The sequence below is a fragment of the Rousettus aegyptiacus genome, unplaced genomic scaffold (genome assembly GCF_014176215.1).
Source record: "Rousettus aegyptiacus isolate mRouAeg1 unplaced genomic scaffold, mRouAeg1.p scaffold_m13_p_4, whole genome shotgun sequence".
NCBI classification, from domain to species: domain Eukaryota; kingdom Metazoa; phylum Chordata; class Mammalia; order Chiroptera; family Pteropodidae; genus Rousettus; species Rousettus aegyptiacus.
In genome coordinates this window covers 116,301,594-116,313,776 of record NW_023416307.1, presented here as the reverse complement: position 1 = coordinate 116,313,776, position 12,183 = coordinate 116,301,594, and the positions used below count along the sequence as shown (strand labels likewise).

Genomic DNA, 12,183 nt, shown 5'->3' with positions numbered 1-12,183 from the left:
TTCATATGAATATTAGAAGGATTAATGAGATAATATAAAGTTCTTAGCACAGTAACTGGTAGTATATATGTGTCATGTTTGCCTCCTAATAATATGCTCCCCATTCTCTGAGTGACAGAGAACTTATTGTACCCCGTAAATCTTATACCCACCCACCCCCTTCTGGATGCAGTCTTGCAAAGATTGTCAGTCAACATCCTCACCTCATTCCTGAAAAATTAGTGGGTACATTATCTGAGCCAGTAATCAGAAATCCTCCATGATTTCTGGTGAAGATGGTGGAGTAGATAAATGCTGTGCTCACCTCCTCTTACAAACACATCAAAATTACAACTAAACTACAGAATATCCATCATTGGGAGTGACCTGAAGTCTAGCTGAACAGAAGTTTTACAACTGGGAACATATAGAAGAGGCAACCTCGAGCCTGGTAGGAGGGGTGAAGGTGTGGAACAGCCTAGTCCAACATCCTCCTGTGGCAGTTGAGAATCAGAAGAAATATCTAGGCTGTGGAGGTCCCCCCAGAGGAAAACAGGATCCCAGCCCCACACTGGGCTCCCCAGCCCAGGTTTCCAGTGCTGGAAAGAGACATCCCCACAACTTCTGGCTATGAAAACCAGCAGAAATTGTGGTTCAGTGAGATAAGGGGGGTATCTGGGGTCACAGACATTCCTGTTAAGGGGCCTGCATACACAGACTTATTTACTGACAGACTCATTCGCTCTGAGCTCCAGCTCTGGAACAGCAGCTTGAAAGTTGCTAGGGCTATACAGGGAGAAACTGAATTATCTGGCTTCAGGACAAAAACTGAAGGGGCAGCTTTCTTCCAGACAGAAGTGCTAGGAGTGGGCATTATTCTTTTATTGAGCCCTTTCACGTCCCAGCATGCAGACACAGGTGGGTGCCATATCTGATTCTCCATCAACATAGCTAACAAGGGTCACCCCACCCTGGTAATTCTCTGAGACCCTGCTGCTCCCAACATACAGGCCCACCCAAGCCACATCCAGCGATTTGTTTCATGATGCAAACTCTCCCAAAATCTCTCAAAGGTTTATGAAACTCAAACAAGAAGCTCCTAGTCTCAGCATGCCCCATACCTCTTTCTGAGCACCCCAGTATTAGAAGCAGCAGACCTCAGTTCATGGCTTAGCCTCTCGAGGCACCTCCAAGCCCAGCATGAGTGGCAGCCATCTGCAGATTGCTTTGTGATTCTTGCTAAGTGGTCCTGAACAGGGGACAGGCTGCAGCTAAACTTAGCCTGTGACAGGGCCTCTCCCGATGGTCCCAGGGTATGATACTCTTGGTGCCCAGCTTCCAGCTGAGCCAGAGTACCACCCAGAGACATATCCAAGGACAACAACCCAAAGGGCAGACTGGGCTGTCACCAGAGCCCTACTGAAGTGAATCCATTTCCATAGGGTCAGCCCCTCAACAGCCAGTCCTTATAACAAATCACTCCAAAGGTCAATCTCTTCAATTGACATGGAAACAGCAAGCAAACCTGAACTACTACAGGAAGGAACACACGACCTATATAAGGTACACACCTGGAGCATCCAGCTTAGGTGACCAGAGAAGATTGTGCCCTACAGGACATCTACTACATAAGGCCGCTCTACTAAGACCAGGAGGCATAGCAGCGCTATCTAATACATAGAAAGAAACACAAGTAGGCAGCCGAAATGGGAAGACGAAGAAGCATGTCCCAAATGAAAGAATAGAACAAAGCTCCAGAAAAAGAATAAACAAAATGGAGACAAGCAATCTAGCAAATGCAAAGTTCAGAACACTTGCTATAAGGATGCCGAATGAACTTAAAGGAAAAATAGATGACCCCAGTGAGAATGTTAACAGAGACAGAAAACATGAAAATGGAGATATAAAATATAAAAAAGAACTAGTCGGAAATGAAGAATACAATAACTGAAATGAAGAATACATCAAAGAGAATCAACACTAGACTAGATGAAGCAGACAATCAAATCAGCGATTTAGAAGATGAGGTAACAGAAAATATCCAATCAGATCAGCAACAAGAAAAAATAATCCAAAAAAATGAGGATAGTTTAAGGAGCCTCTGGGATAATATTAAGCTTAACAACGTCTGCATCATAGGGGTACCATAAGGAAAGAAAAAAAAGAGCAAGGAATTAATGACTGAAAACTTTCCTGTCTACGGCCATGCTACCCTGAAGAAGCCCGATCCCATCTGATCTCGGAAGCTAAGCAGGGTTGGGCCTGGTTAGCACTTGGATGGGAGACTACCTAGGAAGACCAGGTGCTGTTGGCATAAAAAAATAAAAAATAAAGAATTGTAAGCTGACAAGTTTCTTGCAATTTGTGAGGTCAACCAAGGGTTGCCTCGCCTTAAAAAAAAAACAAAAACAAAAACTTTTCTAACCTGATGAAGGATATAGACATACAACCCCAGGAAGCACAGAGAGTCCAAAACAAAAAGAACCAAAACAGGACCACACACACCAAGACACATCATCATTAAAATGCCAAAGGTTAAAAACAAAGAGAGAATCTTAAAAGCAGCAAGAGAAAAGTAGTTACTTACCTATAAGGAAGCACCCATAAGACTGACAGCGAATTTCTGAAAAGAAATTATGCAGGCCAGAGGAGATTGGCACAAAATATTCAAAGTGATGAAAAGCAAAGACCTACAACCAAGATTAGTCTACACAGCAAAGCTATCATTTAGAATCAAACGACAGATCAGAAGCTTCCCAGACAAGAAAAAGCTAAAGGAGTCCATCGACACCAATTCAGTATTGTAAGAAACATTAAAGTGTGGGGAGGGTGGAAGGAGGAAGAGGAGGAGCAAAAATATGAATAATAAAATGGCAATAATCACATATCTATCAATAATTACTTTAAATGTAAATGGAGCAAATGTTCCAATCAAAAGATAAGGCGGCTGAATGGATAAGAAAACAAAACCCCTCCATATGCTGCCTACAAGAGACTTGCTTCAGTTCAAAAGAGACACACAGATTGAAAGTAAAGGGATGAAAAAAGGTGTTTCATGTAAATGAAAACAAAACAAAACAAAAAAGCTGTGGTAGCAATACTGATTAAGACAAAATAGACTTTAAAACAAAAGCTATAACAAGGAACAAAGAAGGACCCAGTTATCCCACTTCTGGGCATTTATCTGAAGAAACCCAAAACCCCTTTGAAGGGAGGGACATGTGAACCCATATGTTTATTGCAGCATTATTTACAGTAGCCAAGATATGGAGGCAACCTGGGTGTCCATCAATGGGTGAACGGATGAAGAAGAGGTGGTACATATATACAATGAAATATTTCTCAGCCATTAAGAAAAGGTTGAAATCTTACCATTCGCAACAACGTGGATGGACCTAGAGAGTATTATGCTGAATGGAGTAAGTCAGATAGAGAAAGACAAATGCCACATCATTTTACACATATGTGGATCTAAAGAATAAAATATAAAACAAAAACAGAAACAAATTCATAAATACGAAGAATGTTTTGATCATTGGCATATGGGAGAGAGGTTAGAGGATAGGTAAAAAAAGGGAAGAAAGAGGAGGAAGAGGAAAAGGAAGAGGAAAAAAGGGGAAAGAGATTAAGAAGTACAAATTGGTGATTATAAAATAGTCATGGGGATGTAAAGTACAGCATAAGGAATATAGTTAATATTGTAATAACTATTCATGGTGTCAGGTGGGTACTAGATTATTGGGTACTTCATAAGATATATAAATGTCTCATAACCATATTGTACACCTGAAACTAATATAAGATTGTATGCCAACTGTAAATGAAAAATAAAAAATTATTAAGAAAAAAAATCCTCCATGAAATCTGAATCTTAAGTGAAATAACCCAAAGATTATACCTGCTAATCTGACATATTGCCGAAACTGACACAAGAAGTAGCACATACATAAAAAAACTTAACAGACAATGGTGAAGATCTCTATGATGAAAACCACAAAACATCGCTGAGAGAAAATAAAGACCTAAATTAACGGTGAAACATACCATATTAATGAATTAGAAAACTCAATATTTATAATTCACTTTCATCTTACAAAAATTCCAACATGCTTTTGTATAAATTGACAAGCTAAGTCTAAAATGTATATAGAAGGACCTAGAATATTCAAAACAACCTTGAAAAAAAAAGAAAAAGTGTTGGAAGACTTATAGTTTCTAATCTTAAGAAACACTGTTAATCTACAGTAATCAAAATCATGTGGTACTGGCTTAAAGATAACCAAATAAATTAATAGAACAGAACCTAGACTTTATAAATAGAGCTCCATTTATAGTCAATTGCTTTTCAAAACAAGGCATCAATGTGATGCAATAAGGAAAAGTCTTTTCAACAAATGCTGTTCAAATAACTGGATATCTTTATTGAAAAACTGAATCTTGACCTCTATCTCATACCACATACTAAATTTAATTGATTATAGGCCTAAATATAAAATTTTAAATTGTAAAACTTCCAGGAGAAAACATAAAAGAATATTTTCATGACTTTGATGTAGATGGTAATACTTTGACGAGGGCACAAAAAAAAAGGTGTACCACAAAAAAAAAAAAAAAGATAAATTAAGCTTCATCAAAATGAAAGACTTCTGCCCATCAAACTTCTGCCCATTTCCATTAAGAAAATGAGACAGCTAGCCACAGATTGGGAGAAAATATTAGCAATATATGTATGTGACAAAAGATATAATCAGAATATGTAAACTTCTATATATCAAGAATAAAAAGACAACCCAATGTAAAGAAGAAAGAGAAGATGGAGGAAGGGAAAGAGGAGGAGGAGGAAGAAGAAGGAAGAGAAGGAGGGAGGGGAAGAATTGGACAGGGACATCACAAAGGATTGTGTACAAATGGCCAATAAGCAAAAAAAGTGTTCAACATCATTAGTCATAAGAAAAAAATTTAAATTAAAAACACTCTGAGATATCACTACATATCTACTTGAATTACTAAAAATTTTAAACTGACAATACCAAAAGTTGTGCAAGCACTTTGGAAAACTTCTGAGCAATTTATTATGTTAAATATATGCCTATTCTGTGACCTGGCAATTTCACTTCTAGGTATATATCTACAAAAAGATTTATATGAAAATGTTCACAGCAACCGTATTTATAAAAGCCAAAACCTGGGGGAGGGGGTGAGGGCAATCTAAATATCCATCAACAGGAGAATACCTAAGCAAATTGTGGCATATGCATACAATGGATTACCACTCAGGAGAAAAAAAAAAAAAAAACTACTGATAAAACAATAAGGATGAACTTCTAAAAATAGTTGAATCCAGGAAGACAGAATAAAGTACACTCTGTAAGATTTTAAATTTTCTACAGTGTTGAAATTTTTCTCTATCTTGATTGGAACTATGGTTACTTTGGTGCACCATCTTTCAAAACCGATCAAACTGTACACTTAAGATCTATAAATTTTACTATATGTAAATTAAATCCCAATAAAAAATATACATTTATTTTTAAAAAGATGCAGAAGAAATAAATGTCATTTAATGCTTCTAATATCTATCCCTGTGCTACTTTATATCTAACGTTTTTTAACTTAAAGCTTTATTGACTCTTTTTATAAATATCATTTTTAGCTTTACGTTATTCCCACATTTCATTAATGTCAATTTGTTTTTTTTCTTTTAGTGCTTAACTATGCTCTAGTTAAGCATCTTCTTCTATAACATGCGTTATGCAAGCATTGCACTAAATAAAAGTGGATATTCCTAACCCCGATTACATGGTAGAAAAATAAAAGCCTTGTTATTGACCATGGGAACTATGCAAACAAATTAAACATGGCTTAGTAATGCAGCAGAAAAGGTAGCAACAGTTACAGCTTACTAAGGTGATCCATGGAGTTCATTAGCATGGAGTGGAATTTATCAGAAGAGATTTTCAGAACTTAATTAATAAAACCCCCATCAAATAGAAGCATTTGATTAATATGAACCTATTCTAAGTTTCAGCATCAACATTAATTAACCCTATAATTGATATATTTCCCAGCCACGTAAGGAAGATTAGTCACATTAATCAAAAAGATCACAATATTATGAAAATAAGTTGAATAGCAAATGTAAATGAGATGATATGGATCTTTGGCCTATCTCATTTAAAAATTTTTTTTAATATGGACCTTAGGAAAAAATGGCTGGGTGACAGTATATTGAGAAAGACATTTTTTTAATTAGGAAATACAGATGCTTCACAATGTACAATGGGCTTATAAATAAACCTCTTGTAAGTTTAAAACATCATAAGCCAAAACACATTTAGCACACCTAACCTACCAAACATCATAGCTAAGCCTAGCTGACCTTAAACATACTCAGAACACTAACATTAGCCTACAGTTAGGCAAAATCATCTCACGGCCTGTGCCCGGCCTCACAAGAGAATGTTGTGGTGCTTATCATTAGCCCAGGAAAAGATCACAATTCAAAGTATGGTTTCTACTGAATGCCTATTACTTTTGCACCATCTGTCCTAACTTCTATCCTGTACAGGGATCCCCAACCCCCAGGCCATGGACCAGTAACAGTTCATGGCCTGTTAGGACCTGGGTCACACAGCAGGAGGTAAGTGGCAGGAGAGCAAGGGAAGCTTCATCTGTATTTGCAGCTCCTCGGTGCTAGCACCACCACCTCACTCCGCCTCAGATCATCAAGCATTAGATTTTCATAAGAGCACCAATCCCTAGTGCCAAAAATGTTGGGGACCACTGCATACACCATCTTCTGAAAATACCCACCATTGTCAAATAGATCCTAGAGAGTTAGGGAAAAAGAGTGGAATAGATACAGAAGTATGTGATATTCTCCTAGTTGTTTCCAAATAGTCCTTTTCTCCTTCTTCAAAGAAACAGAATTCTTAGCACATGGCCACCCAGAATAAAGAACACATTTTCCAGTCTTTCTTGCATCAGGTTTTAGGTGCTAGATTGCAGGTTGTAGAACTAGAGTCTGGCCAATGGAATAAAAACCAAAATGTCTTATGGCAACTTTCAGGAATTTCCTCAAAAAGCACTTAGTGTACATCTTTGGCCATTCTCTTTTTCTCTGCTTCATACTCGTACCTAGGAAGTACATGTGGCCTTGGGGAATACAGTTGAAGGCCATGCCTTAAAGGAGATTCTACAATGAAAATATGCTGCATCTCTAAGAACTTTGTGGAAAAGGACTACTATGCTAGCCTGTCCTGCATAACTCCAGACTTTTATATGGGAGATAAGTAAATTTCTATCTTATTTAAGCTAATTTATTTTGGTGTTTTGTTGTTATTGTTGTTGTTACTTGGAACTAAATTAAATCCTAATAAGTACAAAGAGTATCATAGTTATAGTTTTGTGGTTTTCTTTTTTGTGTCTTAAAATCAAAATGGGCATTAAAGCCTCCATCCTGAGAATGAACTCTTGTCTTCACCTGAGGCAAGTGAATGCTTTTCTTCACAAGCCTGAGGCAAGGATTAAGTGTTGATGGTTATTTGCAAGTGCTGTCCCAGGACAGTGAGAGTAGGGCAAAAGAATATAAAATAGAAAAGGATGAAACAACACTGGTCACTGCTTCATGATGAGTCATAAAAAGATGAATCCAAGTCTATGGCCACGCCACCCTGAAGGAGCCCGATCCCATCTGTTCTCAGAAGCTAAGTAGGGTCAGGCCTCATTAGTACTTAGATGGGAGACCACCTAGGAAAACCAGGTGCTGTAGGCGTAAAAAATAAAAAATAAGACATTATAAGCTGACAAGTTCCTTCCAATCTGTGAGGTCAACCAAGGGTTGCCTCTCCTGAAAAAAAAAAAAAAAAAAAGGAAAAAAAAGATGTATCCAGTTGCTTGTCACTCAGCAATGCAGGACATCTTCGGATAGGCTCTCTGGATAACCCACCCTTTAAGCTATCTATAGGAGGAAGGAAGGAGAGAAATGTTACCCTACATTGCCTTCTCCTTGGATAGCCAGCATTCTCTCCTTAGGCAATTAACTTCTCTACTTCTCTGGATTGGATCATCTGGTTCTTTCCATATACGACAGAACTTACACACTGCGATGTCATGTTTCCTTCAGCCTCAGAAGTGGAGGGAGAGGCTGGAACATCAAAGGTGTGTGGCTACCAGGTCTAGCTGTGTGGTGATAGTCATAGAGGAGAACCCAGAACTCCCAGAAAGTGACTCTCTGGTCCCAGCAAGTTTCCTCAGAAGTTGTCGAGATGAATAAACCCACCATCGTTTCCATGTATATTAATGTCCGCCCACTTAGACCCCCGATATGCCCAAAATTTGACTTAAAGTCAAATATCTCAAAACTGACATTTGTAGTACCAACATGGATGGGCCCTTATACATACAGTCCTACTTATGAATTTGGTCCTATCAGCTTTGGTTTCTTGGTGTCTAATATTATTGGCCAATATCCAGCTTTGCTCTTAAATATTATAGATATTATTCTCACTGTACATCTAAGATTAGAATAAAAAAATAAGACAAGCAAATCACTGATAACTTGAAACCAATCAACATTCCAGCATGTACACAAAAGGGACATACTAAATTGTTTTTATTTGTTATAGTTATTTCTGGGCAGAGCCATCCATCTCTGATTCTCAGGATGCCTGCCTCTTGGAGCATTGCAATTTTGCAGTAAATTTAAATTGCAGGCTGGTTGATGGCTAGAGGGGTACAAGAAAGAGACAACTAGACTAGTATTAAAAAAAATTCATAGACGATTTTGTGGCGTGAGAGTTTTTACTTGCATATAATGGAGCTGGATATTGTTTTAAGGAGCTCATAGAATACAGAAAATGAGTGAGATAAATTATTTAACTTAGTATATGTCAATCACAATTCAGATTACATACTATGTAGATCCATTTTGACAGACTCCAAGAGATTTTTTTCTTGCATAACAGAATACAGGACCTCCCTGTTTTTCCTGGTTTATCTAGGAAGAAAGCTTTTGAGGAATCTGCTGCCATTCCATGAGCCTGTTGCTTATGAATGCCCTAATTATTCATGGCTGCTCTTGGAAAGTTCCTGATTCATGACTTACCTTGAGGTGCTAGGCCTTTTTAAAATGCAAAACTTTCTCTTCTAGAAATACAAACCCTTTCCCAGGATGAGGAAAATTAATTTCTCCAGGTAGGTCAGAGATAGATTGAGGGAAACATAGCAGAACTGCTTTTTTCTCTTCTTCACTAAGAATCCAAAGATATGTTAAAGTTCCAGTTGAGCCATGTACTGGTTTAACTTGGGCAAACCCCTTAACACCTCATAATGTCAGTTTGTGAATTTGATAAAAGAGGATAATATTGTTGCTACAGGGTAACTTTCAAACAGTTAAAAATATGATACTCATGCAAATATAAAACAAACATGTGAAATATTTTTGTCAAGTCATTAATTAATGAGAGAGCCAGTAAGATATTGTGACTGGTTCAAGGAGAATATGAGGAACAGACACATTTTAGTCAGTTAAAGGAATGCCAAAATAAATTTGTTCATAAGTGCGAAACTGGTTAACAGTCTATAAGGCAATAAATGGTAATATCTGGGGTTTCTTTTTCCACCACATACAAATTAATTGCAACTCTCCTGGAAAAAATTCATTTGCATTTCTCTCAGACAAGAATCATTTGCAATGCTATTCCTTTTTTACAAGTAAATTCCCATCCCTACAGAGTTATAAATAACCTAGTTCGGGAGCTGGCAAGACAAACTACTGCCCATGGGTCAAAACAAGCCCACAGCTTGTTTTTGTACAGCCTACAAAGTGAGCATCACTTTTAAATTTTTAGAGAGCTATGAAGGGGATGGGGGAGAAGGGAAGGAAAGGAGGAGAAGAGAGAGGAGAGAGGGGACAGGGGAAGGGGAAAGAGCGTGGAGTAAGGGGAGAGGGGAGAGAGAGAGGAGAGAGGAGAGAAGAGGAAGGAAGGAAAATATTCAACAGGAAATGTATATATTCTGTAAACCCCAAAATATTTACCATCTAGTGCTTTACAGAAATCTGCAATGGATAGTCTACACCCTTGTAGATGTAAATAATCCTTGGAAGATGTTTATGTTCATATTGAAAGAAAAACATCCTCCTTTTTGCCTATTTTCAAGTTTTTGGATAATTTCTTGATACTATATTTCATCTGAGCTACCAAAATGGTTGTGGGTTTAATTTGGCTAATAAAACAGTAAGGCTCTAGAGTGCCATACATGTATAGAGGGGTGCTGTGCCTTAAGTGAAGGGTTATTGGTTTTCAGAACCAATCCTTCAGAGTCTGACAAACTCATAATGGCGCCTGCCCAAGATTGTCTCTCCAAAGATATTCAGAAACCTAAAGTAAAATGTATTTGCCTCCAAGAACTCTGCTCCACTGTGTCATCTGCAGTCCCATTAGTTTTTATAAGAAAATCTGCATTTTTGTACTTCAGGATTAGCTTATAAACTATTAAGAATATTGGGCCTTTTCCTGAGATGACTTTTTTTTTTTTAACTACGCAACTGCTTTCACAATGACAGCACTGCCCTCCCTCTCTCATGGCCCAATTATGATGCCATCAAAACTACCTTGGTATATTAAACTTTTTCCCACGCAGACCAAGACTTCCTGATGCTATTCGTTTTCTATAAAATGAGGGTGATTAATAAAATTAAGCAACTCTTTGTGGTTGCCCACTCCAAAATAAAACTCCTACTGATAACATATGAAAATTCATCCCAGCTTTATGAAATATACCATTTATCTCCATTAGTTACTACTATCTATTGACCTCCCACTAGATATGAAACATTCTGCCACATATTTTAGCAGATGGAAAAATAATAAGATCCCATTCATGTCCCCAAAAGCTTAAAATCTGTCTAGAGAAATGCAAACAAAACTGCAAAGGGAAATGCATGAAAAGCAAAGTCCAAAGTATGGTGAAATCCATAGGGGTGATGTCCTAGCATAGTGGTCCCCAACCTTTTTGTCACCAGGGACCGGTGCTCCTATGAGAATCTAATGCCTGATGATCTGAGGTGGAGCTGAGGTGGAGATGCTAGTGCTGGGGAGCAGCTGCAAATACAGATGAAGGTTCCCTTGCTCTCCTGCCACTAACCTCCTGTTGTGTGGCCCAGTTCCTAACAGGCCACAGACCAGGAATCAGAATAGTTCATGTTCATAATTCCATGAAGCAGTCAAGAAGAGGTTTCCTATATTTGCAAATAGTAGTTACTACTATGAAAAATCAGGTGTTTTAGATAAAACAGAGGTTTGTCTGTCTTCTTGAAAAGGTCCAATGAGCGGACAAACCTAGACCCACACTGTCACATGGCAACAATCAACCAGATTCTTCTCAGAGAGTGGATGAGGAAACCATGGGCATGGCATCACCTGTGATTTTGATTATAAATACTGAATCTCAGCCTCCCACTGTCCCCTCCCAAAACTATAGCCCCTGAGATAGATACCCAGAACCCCCATGCACACAAAAGTAGAAGCACTGAGCTAGACCTGGACAAGATTTTTAGATATGCATGCGCTCTTCAGACTGGTGTGATCCCCACCAGTCTATTCCTTCGCTTTTGGTCTTCTTTAATCATTCACATTACCCGCCTGGTCCATGTAAATATTCCAGCTTTCAGCCCTAATTGAAATCCCATGGCCTATGAGCAAAGCTATCCAGAACTATATTTCAAAACTTTCTCTCACTACTCCCCAGCCCAAACCCTTCCCTTCAACTTTTACTAACTATCTAACATATCTTTCCTCCCATTACTTCTCCCATCATTTCTTTTACCTCAAGTTCTCTCCCCTGAAGGCATCAGGCCTGAAACATAGCATAAATTTGGTACATGATTATTTTATCTATCCATTCATTCGTTCATTCACATTTGAAACCATGTATGCAGACACAGTTTGCATTCCTAATTTGGGACTCTTCTAATGTCAGTTTTGCTCACATTTGTAATTCTAGCAACCAGCATAGTGTCTGGCATGCAGTAGGCATTCAATAGTGAAATGATTAAGGTAAAAAAATAAAATAAACAAATGAATAGAGAAATGTCTTATTAAGCCAGAATTTTGGTCACAAATATTTATTGCCCATTAGATACTGTGCTGGGCCCTGGGGATACAAGATAAATAAGATACCATCCCTATTCTCAAAGAGCTA

The 12,183-nt window shown here is 38.1% G+C and overlaps 2 pseudogenes; both read left to right on the top strand.

Annotated features, from left to right (window-relative positions):
- The first annotated feature begins 2,174 nt into the window (after nt 1-2,174).
- Nucleotides 2,175-2,293, top strand: LOC118602135 (annotated as a pseudogene).
- Nucleotides 2,294-7,634: 5,341 nt separating this feature from the next.
- Nucleotides 7,635-7,753, top strand: LOC118601927 (annotated as a pseudogene).
- The last annotated feature ends 4,430 nt before the right edge of the window (nt 7,754-12,183 follow it).